This window comes from Falco biarmicus, chromosome 11 (genome assembly GCF_023638135.1).
Source record: "Falco biarmicus isolate bFalBia1 chromosome 11, bFalBia1.pri, whole genome shotgun sequence".
Taxonomy (NCBI): Eukaryota; Metazoa; Chordata; class Aves; order Falconiformes; family Falconidae; genus Falco; species Falco biarmicus.
The window spans coordinates 30605052-30618098 of record NC_079298.1 but is presented as its reverse complement, the minus strand read 5'-3'; positions in this window follow the sequence as shown (position 1 = coordinate 30618098).

Sequence of the window (13047 nt, the reverse complement as noted above, 5' to 3'; positions counted from 1 at the left end):
TTATCTCTGTGCGTTAGCCGCGTCCTTAGCGAACTGCTTAAAAATAAAGGCAGAGGGATGTTGCCCATAGGCAGGAATTTTCCACCATGTAAGCACGGCCAAACCAGGTCACGCGATGTGGTGCCCTGGCTTGCATCACCTGCTGGCACTCTGAGAGGCAGCTATGCCCACGGGCAGCCCCTTCCTGCGCTGCCTGAACCCCTCTGCCCAGGACATTACCCAAAAAAGTACCTTCCACAGGTCAGTTCAACCTGAGACACCCCTGACCTCATCCCCAGGGGACAGGCTCCAGTCTCCAAATTCATGCAGAGCTGGTAGCTCCTTGAGACTTGTTCAGCGTGACCTTGGCACAAGGCTTCACACATCAGACTGTTTCATGTAGACCGCTGACCTTGGGACTTGAGGACTGAGCAGAGGGATGAGTCTCTTGGTGATGGGTCTCCCTGTCCTATCAAGTTGCCTGCGGGACTTTTAATAGAGTCCACCATCACTGGTGTTGCTCAGGAGGAGATGATGAGGACCAAGGGCTGTTTGAGGAGGGGAAGATGGGGACCAAGGGCTTTCTGAGGATGAGGACATGTCTAGGAGGGAAGGCATCCTCACCTTTGCTGGAGCACAGAAGGACCCCGCTCAAACTGTTGCAAACCAGCTGAATAGCTGGCAGGGCAGCCCAAACCGCTTCGCCCAGCCACAAGCAGTGAGATCCAGAGGGTTTCCAGGGGAAAACTCCACTGCCCGCTCCCCAGCCCACTTCCCGGCTGGCAACAGGCTGCCTCCGGCTCCCTGCCGATACACATCTGGAAGAGAAACATCAGGAAGAGACACGCTGGGCACTTCCCTCCTGCACATCTGGGAATTGAGAGCGCTGCTTCATTGTGCTGGGCAGGGAGGGTTTCGCTGGTGTTATTATTCCAAGCTGGCCCAGAGTCCTAGGAAAACAAAAGGTTCTTCTTTGCCAAAGGAAGGGCTGGCTAGAGACAGCCACTGGAGAAAAGGGCTGGGCTATTCTCTGGGCTTCTAAATGCTACATTTTGGTGTTTAAATTTAGCCCTAGATCAAAATTTTGCAGACGCGAGCCCTTCTGGTGAGCCGGCAGCCTGGCCAGCATCAACGCTAGCTTTTGCCATGCAACGCACCAAGCAAGTGCCCTTCCTTCCCCGTGAGCTCAGCCCCCGAGCCTCCAGCCCCAGCAGCAACGTGCTCCATGGGGCAGACCCCTGGCTGCCCATCAGCAAAGAAACCACCCAGACGTGCTCTGGAGAGCAACGATGGCTGGACAAGGCAGTCCAGTTGGAATAACAAGTGGTTTCGGCCATCCAGTCCGCACTGAGACAAAGGAAGATGCTTGCAGTTTTTCCCTCTCCTCTTTAGGCAGAGAACTTTCCAGAAGCAATGGGGATGTCAGGTGTTGAGAGCTCTGGCCATGCCCTGTGTCACCTGCTTTTTTTCCTGGGGCACAGAAAGTCATTACAGCTTTTGGCCTCTTGTATTCCAGCCCTTAAGCTTTAGGATGCTAGTCCTGGCCTGGGAAGGGAGCCAAGCCCCACATTTCTATTTTATCACTGTTATATCACATCCCTTATGTGATATATCACATATATTATTGCTGTCCATTTTCCTCATCTAACTCCAAAGCATGGCAAATGTCTTCAAGGAAAAAAGCCTTCTTCACAACAGGTCTCCCCTCTGCACTGAGACCCCCAGATGTGATAGACGCTGGGTTTTTTTTTCCCTCTCCCAAACACATAATTTAAAGGCTCCAGCCAGAATTTGTTTCCATAGTGCTTGCTCACGCCACCTGGGAAGCTGGGCACCGTCCAATACTTGCCAAAGGCTGTCGCCCCCCCCTGCTGCCAAGCTCTGTGGCCTCTGCTTGAGTTGGCCATTGGAGTTAGAGCAGGCAAATAAGGAATCAGGAGGAATGCTGTTTATTTGCTGCAGTTCTGCAAACAATTAATACGGCCTTGTCCTTTGGATGAACCTGGTGTGATAAGGATCCTATTCATATTCCAGTGATTCCTTAAGAACAGCAAGTTGAATGCAAGCAATCCAGCTCTTGTCTGCTCAGTGCCTGCAAGGGAAACTCGCCTGCAGGCTCATACCCCTGGGAAAAGAGATGCTCCAAGCTTTCAAGGCTTTTCTGCACAAATCCAGTGGTGCACACGAGAGGTACCCTATAAACGAGGTGGAAGGGACTGGGAATGGTGGGGAATCACTCCTACATAACATGACACAAGGTCATTGCATACAGTAGCTCTTCTGCAACCGCTTTCCCCAAAAAAGCTATTCAACCCCAAATCCAGACCTCTGGATTTGTTCGGAGCTGCTGCACGTGGCCACTGGCTGGCTGATAAGCACTGGAGTAGGATGGGGCTGAAGAGACAGCCTTACTTTCAAAGGGCACCTAAGAATAGAAATACCGCAATAGATCTTCTGTAAGATGAATGGACTAAAAATTACAAATTTTTTTATACACAAATTAGAGTACTGGAGTAATGCAAACAGCTAAATACCCAGTTCCGTGGCTTATGAAAATCCAGGGGAAGCTGATCGTCTCTACACAGCTCCCTCGGGATGAACTGTGTTTCATTGCTCTGTGTCAGGCTTCAAATGCTACAAGGATGCACAGAAAGCTTTTGAGCACAGCAAGTCTCCAGAAAACACAAAGGTAGCTTTGTCTGGAGTATGTCGACCTTTTTTCTTAAATACTAATTCTTACTGGAAGATAAATACGAAATATGCAGGGAAATGTGTGCTCTTCTCTAGGAAAGGAACTGTAAACTCACCCTGCCGTGCACAAGCCCGGAAGAGCAGAAACACAGCCAGCTTCGTGGGGAATAACTTTTTCCCCACGACAAAGAGAACCTGGTGCCAGTGTAAGGGGAATCAAGTGGATTCAGTGAGTCACTTAAGCGTATGCTTTGCTAAACTGGTGACTCATCAAGGAAGAAGGATCAAAGGAAGATCGCCTGCTGCAGGAGAGACCGTAACACAGATGTAAGGGAACTCAGCTGCTCTGCTGAAGCTTTGAGTGATCCTGAAGATCTGGGGGACACAGGCCAGCTCTATTTAAATCAATATTTAAATAAAAAAAAAATCTAATTAAATCAGTATTTAAATCAATTGCTCCTACAGTCCCCAATCTTTTCCTTAGCAAGTGCTTTTGCTTTGAACCACTTTTATTGCTTCTCTTTCCTGACCACTCACTGCCTCTGACAGATTCAGCCCTGTCAGAAGTGCTCACATCTTCAGATTAAAATGCGATTCTGCTCTGAAGAGTGGCTGTGGAAGGGTTGCAGGTGGTTTGATCTCAATGACCTGCAGAAACTGAGCCCACGGCTGCATCAGCTCTGCAGTGCTCCCAAGGAATAAAAGGGCTTTAAACCAAAGCAAGAGGTTGTTGCTCAGAAAACCCACGGGGAGCACATCCAAGTTTCATGGGGTCTCCGACCCATAGAGACTGTGTGATGTTTCTCGAGGATGGGCTGCACTTGGAGATGAACTGGATGGCTGAGCCATACTAATAAATCCAAAAGGAAAATTAGCAAGCTACAAGCGTAATAAGAACATTTTGCAGATTTTACTGCCCAGAGTCACATCTTTGCTTTTGGTTTGCAGGAATCCCTGATATTTTTGCAAAGGCTGATTTGACCTTGGTAAAAGGAAAGTATTGCTGGACTCAAGCTGCCTTGGGCCAGACTCTGCTCTGTAGCTGCAAAGTGCCATCTCCTCTCACTTCTAGATGGCTATATAAATATATACAAAAACTTGGGGTTTTACCACTCTATTAATTTCTAGACAGGTCTTCACGAGAACAACCCTTCCTGGATGCCATCTGATTTCACAAGTGCCAAGAATTTTTTAAGCAACTCCTAGAAACCAGGGAAAACACACTTGAAATGAGCAAAGGCAATCAGCTGAAAAAAAACAAACCCACAACCACATGCCTTGAGTGCATCCCATGGATGAGGGGAAGGGGAGGCAGAAAGCCAACACTGGCCTCGATGCCGGCCGTGTCCCATTGCAACGATACAGGTTGGGAGGGCAGCCCAGCACAGCCCACCGCCTCCAATCCCGCCGGCAGCTCATGTTGCTATGGCCCTTCAGGTCTGAAACTTTGGAAATTAGGTAAAAGGTCTAAACATGAAGCTTTTTTTTTTCCTTTCCCTCCTCCTCCTAAGCAGTGGTGCCCCTTGCCTAGCACAATCCCTCTTCCTGCTGAGCTCTAGGAGGAGAGCAGTTGGGATGAAGAATTAACTCTCGCGGTCCCAGGGGCTTTCTGAAACAGGAGCAGTGATGTGTGACACAAACGGCCTTGCAGGGAAGAGGGGGTGTACAAGCAGATCTTGCTTCCCACCTGCCCTGTGGTGATGAACTGGAGAAAAAAAGCTTGTGCATGAGGATGGATGCATCCTCTCCTGCCCCCAAAAAGGGGATGGATTTTAAATGGGTGGTGGAACAAGCTGCTTGGAGATCCCAGGGGATGGGATTTTGCCATCCCCTGGGTAGAATCTGGCATTTCTAAGGGTACACCCTCGACCTGGAGGGACTCATCTCCTTCCCTTCCAAAGGAAAGGATACAGCCCTGACACTCACACGCATGGGTCCCCGAGCTCTCCCTTCAGCCTAGCGAGGGGGTGGCTTCGCATGGTGGAGGTCCGTTTGGCGCAGGCTCGACCAAGGGCACCTCTGAGCGAGGTCAGAGCATGGCGATTAGAGCCTTAGTGCTCAGATTAGTGCTGAGCTGGGGAGGCACCTGCCTGCCACAGACTCATGCAGTGACGCTCCCCCTGTTCCTGCAGGCAGCCTGCCTGCACCCACTCGCTCTGCACTACACCCGCATGCCTGCACCCTCCAGGGCCACCCCATTGTACGGATGTACCTGGAGAGGCCACCCATCCCACTACAAGCACCAAGGCGGGCTGGGTGGGAAGGTGTTGGCCCCGTCGGCAGTTTCAGGGTTTACCCCATCTAAGCCCCCACTACGCTGCTGCCGGGAGGGAGGCTGCATCTCCAGGTGAGAGAGCAACAACCACCAGTTTTCATCTCTGGGAAGCTCTTGGCTGCTCAGCCAGCCTCCCCCACAACCTCTCATCTGGGTAGCAAGCCAAGTACCTCACCGGCACAGGGCCAGGCAGCTCTACAGGGCAGGGGAACTGTGACAAAGGCATCTTTGTTCCTCCTGCGTGCTTGCTGCCTCACCCCAGCCCTGGTGTGACACCTACCGAGGTGGATTCACCTTTCGAGAGAAAGCCTCCAGCAGCGTTTCCCAGATGCTGCATCACATCAGCAGGATCGGGTTCATCACCCCCCTTTTCCCAGCCACCAAGGCAGGAGCCAAGCAGGGGAGCCAGGAGCCATCGAGGCAGGATTTGGCCACTACCTGCTTGACCAGGTGTTTGCATTAATCCTTCCTAGAGCAGGCTCCGGTCCCCATCTTCACCTGTCTCCCCACGAGCCAGGCTCACTGCCTACCCAGTATGCCCCTTCCCCAGCGCCCTGGGGTCTGAAAGCCAGGAAAAGCACCATATGCATTTTATCTTCTCTCTTTCAGCCTTGTTTACACAGGAAAGTTAAGACAGCTGAACTATAGGTGCCAAGTCCTTAAAGTTTGTAGGGAAAGGAATTAGCTTCTAGTGAAACAGCTAGGAAAGCCCCAAGGGGATGCTGCTCCAAATCCATCTTACACCTGAGAAGGTGCAAGAAGTCTTCAAACCAAGGGCAGACCAGGAGCAGAGCTAGCTCACGTACCTAGTTTGAAGCTGGCTGCATCTCTGCTTGTGCATTTCTTGTTTTCTTTCCCTTGTGCCAGCAGGTCACCTGTTTTTCTTCCAGCGAGCCGGTGTGTCTAACAGAAGTATTACCTCTCCTGACAAACACTGTCTTGCCCATTACCTGAAACCAGCCCAGCAGCCACAACAACACTGCTACTGCTTGGAAAGCACGGTCCGTCTTCCTGCAGATGATCTCACTGAGAAATAAATCTCCGTTTGGCACAACAGCTAGATTTAGCTACAGCAAAATACGATCCCTTCTAGAACATTGTCATGTTTTTTGTTTGTGCTCTCAACTCCCTCTTAGAAAAAGCCCACCTGGGAAAAAAAAAAACGCCCTTGGATATTAAACACCCGCAGCTCCTATAAAACATCATCTGGGGGCACTGAAAGGGAAGGTAGATGCCCATCAGTGGAGGACTTTGCTGCCTGAGCATCACTTGGCTGCTTTCAGCACTGTCGGGTGGTTTGGAAGCTGTGAGCAGGGTTAGGATGGAAGTTCATGCCTCTCCCACCAGAATGAGCTCCTGAGGCAACCCGGTTCCTGGCCATCCCCATGCCCAGGGGAGCAGCAGGAGCCAAGCTGGAACCCAGCGGGGTTACTACCACGTAGCTGTTGGGATCCCAGGCTGCACTGGCACTCTGGGAGGCAGCAATAATCACCAGTTTCCTTGCAAACTGCCTTTGATCTCAAAATATTTGGGATGCTAAAAACATGCGTCCTATGCCTTGCTTTTGCTTTTAAACACAGCGCTGCTTTGCAAAGCAGTGTTCTGCTATACCACCTGAAAAAAGAAAAACCACAAAAAAAACGCCAAACCAACCCAAACCCAAACCAAAACCCCAAAGGGCATGGCCTTGCTAGGGCACAGTTTACATGGCAGAGACTGATTTCTGGAACCGCAGCTGGAAGCAGGGGGTCTGCCCAGGGCTCAGCCTGCCTCGCACACGGCCGGGGGTGAGGAGGTGAGGGTCGCTGCCGGCTTGGAGATGTGCAGTTAGGAGGAGGTGAAGGAAGGGTTGAATGCTGTGTGCCAGCATGAGTTAACACGACAGTGTACAGCCAGTTACTCACAAGCACTCGCTCCAGCAGTGGGTGAGAGACTTTTCCAGGCAGCTGCTGCCCCAGCCTCCCCACCGAGTTAATCATTTCATCGCTCCTGCTGAGGACAGACTGCGGCAGTGAGCTCGCCCTTTGCCTGGCCTCGTTACTCAGCGGTTCCTAGTCCTTAGCCTCTGGGAATCTCCCTCGGCCCATCTGCCGCTGCAGGGACCTACAACCCGCAAGCCATGGGGACCAAGGCAGGCAGGAGGTCAAACTGGGAGCCTGGCCAGAAGGATGGTTAGATTGGTCTGGCAGCCCTGCCCTAGCAAAGGCAGAAACAGGAGCCAGGACTCGCTGTGACCAGCACCAGCGACTCCGCTGCTGAGGGCAGTAATCCAGGCAGCAAGATGTGTTCATCTTGCCTGAATCCCACTCCACTTCATCTGGAGCAGCAGCCTTGACACAGGCTAGGCTGCAACTCGGGAAGCACCAACCTGCCTGAAGTGCCATACAGTGACAGCCAAGCACAGCATCCTTTAGCCCCTGACTCCAACAGCCATGCTACGTGGTGGTAGCAGTTAAAGAGCATCTCATTTCCTCCAGGGCGAGCAAAACAATATTCTCCCCTGTCTCTGCAAGAGGAAAGAGATGGAAAAGATGCAGGGTGGAGTAAAAATTAATGAAATGTCTTCCCCCCCTGCAATTCTCTCTTGCCACATAGGATTTAATGGTTGGAAAGCAATCAGCGATCAGCAGATGTCAACAGCACTGGAGAAACGCACCCGTGCAAGTGAGTCACGAGCCCAGCACACCCAGGCAAATGAAGAGGCAGGGCAGAAATGTGCAAGACGACAAACCCTGTGCAGCTTCTAGGAAAGAGAAACCAAGTCAGGCAGAAAAAGCCATCCATGGGTATGATTCATTCAGTGCCTTCCTCTCACCCCCACTGCTCCCGCCACTGCTGTTTCCACTTGCTGCTGTGTTGAGGGCACATCCACGTTGCTCTGAAGGAGCCACCTGGGTCCCTGTGGACATGGCAGGCTGGAGCCAGCCAGCACAAGTACTGGGAACAGCACGGCCAGGACAGGCATTTGTTTATTCAGCAAGGGGCAGAGGGAGGTGCAAAGCAGATGGAAATCTCCGGTAGTAGCAGGATGATGGACACAGTGCCTGTGACAGTTCCTTAGGACTAAGAACCAAATCTTGGGGCAGAGGGTGGAAAAAAAACTGGGTTTTCTTACAGAATAAGGTTGCGTATTTCCTCATGACCAGAATATAACAAATAACCCAAAAGAAAAAAAAAAAACAAATGCAAGCATCTCATCTGAGCACGTTCCCTGCTGCCCAGCTCCCCCAGCCTTCTCCAGTTCCCCACATCCTTCTCATCCCAGTCCCATGCTGAGTTACACATTAGTGGTCAGACTGGTCAGAGGGATGGGAGGGTTGAGCTGAACATCGAGACACTATTTTAATTAATCCATCACACAGAGCAGCTTTGCTGCCTAAAACCTTCTGTTCAAAGGACAGGGGACTGGCTGAGACCATGGGGCGGTGCTGGTACGAGGGGGTCCAGCATGTCCCGGGGGGCCAGCAGCACAGGGGCAGGTTCCTGAAGGCAGCAGTGCCAGAGGAATGATTCCTGCCCATGCTCACAGGCACATCTGCTCCTGCTTTCTCTACTTTCCATGCCAACAACATTCAAAACAAGCTATTCCCAAGCCCAGAGGAAGGGCTGGCGCCTGCCCCACAGTACCTGGCAGTGGGAGGCACAGTGTATCCGGCGGGACAAGCACACGGTGCTGTGGATGCTTCCCAGAAGGGCTGGAGGTTTTGGCAGGGCTGGTGTTTTGGTTTTGCAGTACGCGCAGTGTGTAGCAATACGCACATACACGCTCCAGGTGCCCCGGACACAAAAGAGTTTGGGGTTTTTTTGTTTGGGGGTTTTGGTTTGGGTTTTTTGGTTGGTTTTTTTTGCATGCTTTAGAAGAGGACTATCAAACGGCAAGTGCTCAGAGACATCCCCACACAACCGAAATCCCATCCAGCAGCAGCTCCTGCCTGACTGCACAGCTGAGCTCCTCACCCGCCTGCTCCACAGACACCACTCGCAGCATGCATGACTATGTCACCCCTACAGAGAGCACTTTTCCTCCCCCCAAAATCCCCCAAAGCCTCAGTCTGGGAGCACAAATCGAAGGTGATATCAAGCAGCTCAGCACTGAGGTCAATCAGAATTACACCCATTTCCACCAGCCATAGATTTGGCCCAACTTTGCCAAGAACATTTGATCTCCCAGAGCGCTGCCAGCTGGTTGAAATACAGCTGCAGCTTCAATAGCATGTGCAGCAAAAGGCCTGATGTTATTCACAACAAAAAAAAAGTCAAAGATTGCAGCATTTGCTTTACATTTCATGGGAGCATTTTCCACTGGCTGGGGAGGAGCAGGGGGAGACGAGCAGGGTGAGCTGCTGGGTGTCAGAGAGCTGTTTGGGCTACGCTGGCACTAGCTGCTACCTGAGATGTCCCATGACAACGGGGTCACACACTGTGTGGGTACTTTGGGAGTGATCCAGCTCAGCTATGGCGCATTAGTAACCCACTCACCCTGGTCTTGCAGGTGCTCTGCAGAACCCACATGGCATCACCGCCTTACCCCCACCCCAACCTTTGCGCGGAGGTTTCTGTTTTGCTGACACCAGATCTTCCAGCAGAAGGTCCCATCTTACGTGCTCCATACGACCTTCTCCAGCACAAGATCCCCAGCAAGCCCAGGCTGCCTCTTTGCAAGACACAGCATGCAGAAGGACTGTCTTTTGTTTCAAAAGGAAACAACACATCGACTCGTGCAGAGCCACGTGCAGGCTCAAATTGCATGGCCCACTCCTTCCCACACGCTTTGGGGCCACCATGGGTGGCTCACGGGGTGACTCAGAGCTCTTCGGCTCCTGCCATGCCACAGCCTGACTCCCTGTACACACGGGTGTTGCAGTACCATCGTTCAGGCTGTATTCAACCCCTACTGCTCTCGGTTGCCTGCGTAAGCCAGCGAGACACCACCCGTAGGGTCCTGGATACTGCACAGACAGCCATGCATGAGCTCTACAATTCACATCTTAGGAGTAAGATATCACTGTTGCCAGCTCTCTTTTCCTTCCCCATGAAAGCAGAGACCCAGAGACCCAGATGAAATGCCTCACTCTGACCAGGATGTTCCCTCAGACTGTTAGCATGCCACAAATCTTTTGGATGCTCTTTGGTCCCAAACCACCACCCATGGTTTGTCCCTGGCTCCTCGTACGCGGGTCACACCCCCAGCTCCATGCACAGCCCCAAAATGGTGCGGAGGACAGCCCCACCAGAGACCACCTCCTTCCCCAGCCAGCTTCACAAGCAGCTTTCTTCATTCTTGAGAGATTACAGATAGAAAAACTTCCACACCAAAGCAATCTCTACTCTTAATGAAATGCTTCCTCATAGGTCTACAGCCCACACTGACAGTCACCCGCTTGGTTATTTGCCAGAAGGGAAGGCACCCACATTACAGTGAAAGCATCTTAAAGAGTGGATGGAGGTCTTGCCAGGAGAGCCAGCCACAAGTAGAGGTGGAAAAAAATGGAGCCAGTTAATAATCACCCTGCATGTGTTATCTGTCTGGGTGGAAAATAGTCTGAAAATATCTTGTATTTCAGAGCAAGCGCATAGTTTTCGGTGATTCAACGAGCTGAAGCCCTGGTCTCCAAGTTTCAGAGACAAGTTAAGCCCATCTCTAAGGCCAACTGTTCCTGGGGAAGCTTCCTAAATGGAAAGAGCATCCGAACAACACAGCCCTGGGGCATGTCTATTCCCACCTCTGACTTGGTGGCTTGCTCAGGATCCCCTAAACACAGAGAGGCATTGAGCAGATTGCTATTTGTGGTTGAAGCAAGTGTTGATCCTAGCATTTTACCAGATACCTGCTGGCCAGCATGCTTTCCAGAATCCTGCAGGTTCAGCTCAGTAGGGGCTTGCTTTGCCAGTATTTTAGGCATTTTGGCCAAGCTCTGGCTCAGGACAGAAGCAGCTGGGCAATTCAGCCAGCTGCTCAGCATCTCCACGAGCCATACAGATGGGCTTGAGCCACCTGGCTTTGTGATGAGAAAAAGCAGCCCAAACCTGGGTTTGATTAATAATTCTCATTTTAGCAGCATGTTTGGCACCGGGGAAAGCTGCCAGCAAAAACTGTGGAGTCTGGTACCTCATCCACCCACAGGACGTGAAAACACACAGCAAGGCATTGCTGCTGTCAGCTTCATCTAGAACCTGAGTGGAGGACCTTTGCTTTTGAACCCATCCAGCCCATGACCAGCCAAGGGGGGTTCTAAAGATCATCAGTCCTGAGGTCAGGGGCTTAAGGCAACGGGCTCAGGCTGCTGGGGACCCAACACCCTGCCAAGCACCCATCGCTGTCCTGTACCCTGCACCCAGCCAGGCTGGTGCCACAGGACCCCTGGGTGCAGGATCTTCAGGGCTCCCCCAGATCCTCAGTGGGACAAGGGTCACATCCTACAGACGAGGCACTCTGGGAGGGCAGTCAGTGGTGGGACAGATGGAGAAGCTGTTGGCACCGACATGGTCTTTCCCAGCCTCTGCAGCCTGCCTACTTTCCACGCAACAGACCTTTGCCACCATTTTTTGGGCTAGAATTGTAGAAGTATCCGCTTCCATTTTTCTCCCCTACCAGCCTTTCTGAGCAAGTGCCATCTGAGCCACAGGGCATGGAGAGTTCCACAAACAAGAGGAGGAGAGGAAGGTCCCAAGGTGGTGTGCATGCCCACGCCAACCCTCCTAGCAGCCAAGGAAAGGGCTTGCTAAGAGGACTCATGGGCACAACCTGTTGACAAAGGAAAGCAGGGCTCCTGCAGAAATGAACTGGCTCCACCTGGGGCAAGGGATTAGAAGCCTTGGCGCAGCTCTCCAATTCCTCCCAACTAACCAACTGTGGCTGGAGGCAGGGATTAAACCCAGCAGCAGAGGAATGTGGCTCCTTCCCGCTGCGAAGTCCAAGTTGGCACTGCATCCCCACTCAAGACGTGGCTTACATAATGCAGCTTATGAACGCAAAATAGCCCGGCGGTGCCAGCCTGCGGGCAGGCCAGGATGGAGCGGGGGGAAGGAAAAAAAAGAAATATTTTAGCTGAGGTAAAATCTAGTTGCCCCCCTGCACCACTACCCCAGTACACGCAGCAGTCCTGCACCATCTCACCAGGAAAGGGAGGAAAGGAGCAGTGAGGGAGAAGGCTTAGAAGAGGCAAAGGGCCTGATCCTCCTACAAGACTGTGAAGGAGTGCAGCCCTAGTGCTCATTCCAGAGTCACAAATATGGATTTCCCCCCCACGTTTCCCCCTCTGGCCCTAGGTTTCTCTCCAGCCAGGCAGGTTCCCATTGAGGCCAACCCATGCATGCTCTGCATGCAAGGCCACTGCAGGTTTGGGGGGGGCTAATCCGCAAGAATTGCCCAGCCCGAGCCCTCATTCCTTCCAAACACAGGCCAGACACTTCCAGGAGCAGCTGGGAGACGCTCTGATCCACATCATCCCCCACTGGGGATGTAGGCCCCGGAGACACTTCAGTGTAGAGGACAGCAGGGTTGGGTCTACCCAGAGCTCTTCTCCGCATGTTCACATCAAAAGGCATCGCACAGGAGAGAGGAACAGTCCCAAAACACACAGCACTGGCTCGGAGAGGAGTCACAAGGAGCAAACTGAGATCACCATTTCTTTATGAACCAGGCAATTAACTAGTGACACCTTTAAGCATCCAGAGAGGTCATTACTGAGTGACTGATATCCCCCATACTCTACATGATCTCAGGAAAAGCTATTCGTCTCTCCATACTACAAATCCTGGAGATGGACTGGTCCCTTTATCGGCAAGCAAAGCGAGGCAGGACTCAGTTTAAAGGCTGCATGGTGAAAACCAGGCACTGCACATAAGTGGTCAGTTCCAGCTGAAGAGCCAGGAGAACCACTCATGGGTGGAAGACCCACTCACAAGCCACCCCAGGTCTGACCCTGCATCCAGCTGGCCAGGGAAGCCAGGCAGACCTAAGGAGATCTTCCCTTTCAAGAGCTCCCACTTGTTTCTAAGTGGCTGTCCTCAGTTTAATCAGTAACTGAACAAGTAGGATGAAATCCTGGCTGGACTGAAGCCAAATTACTGGTATCTGTGATGGCAGGATTCCCCTCCCA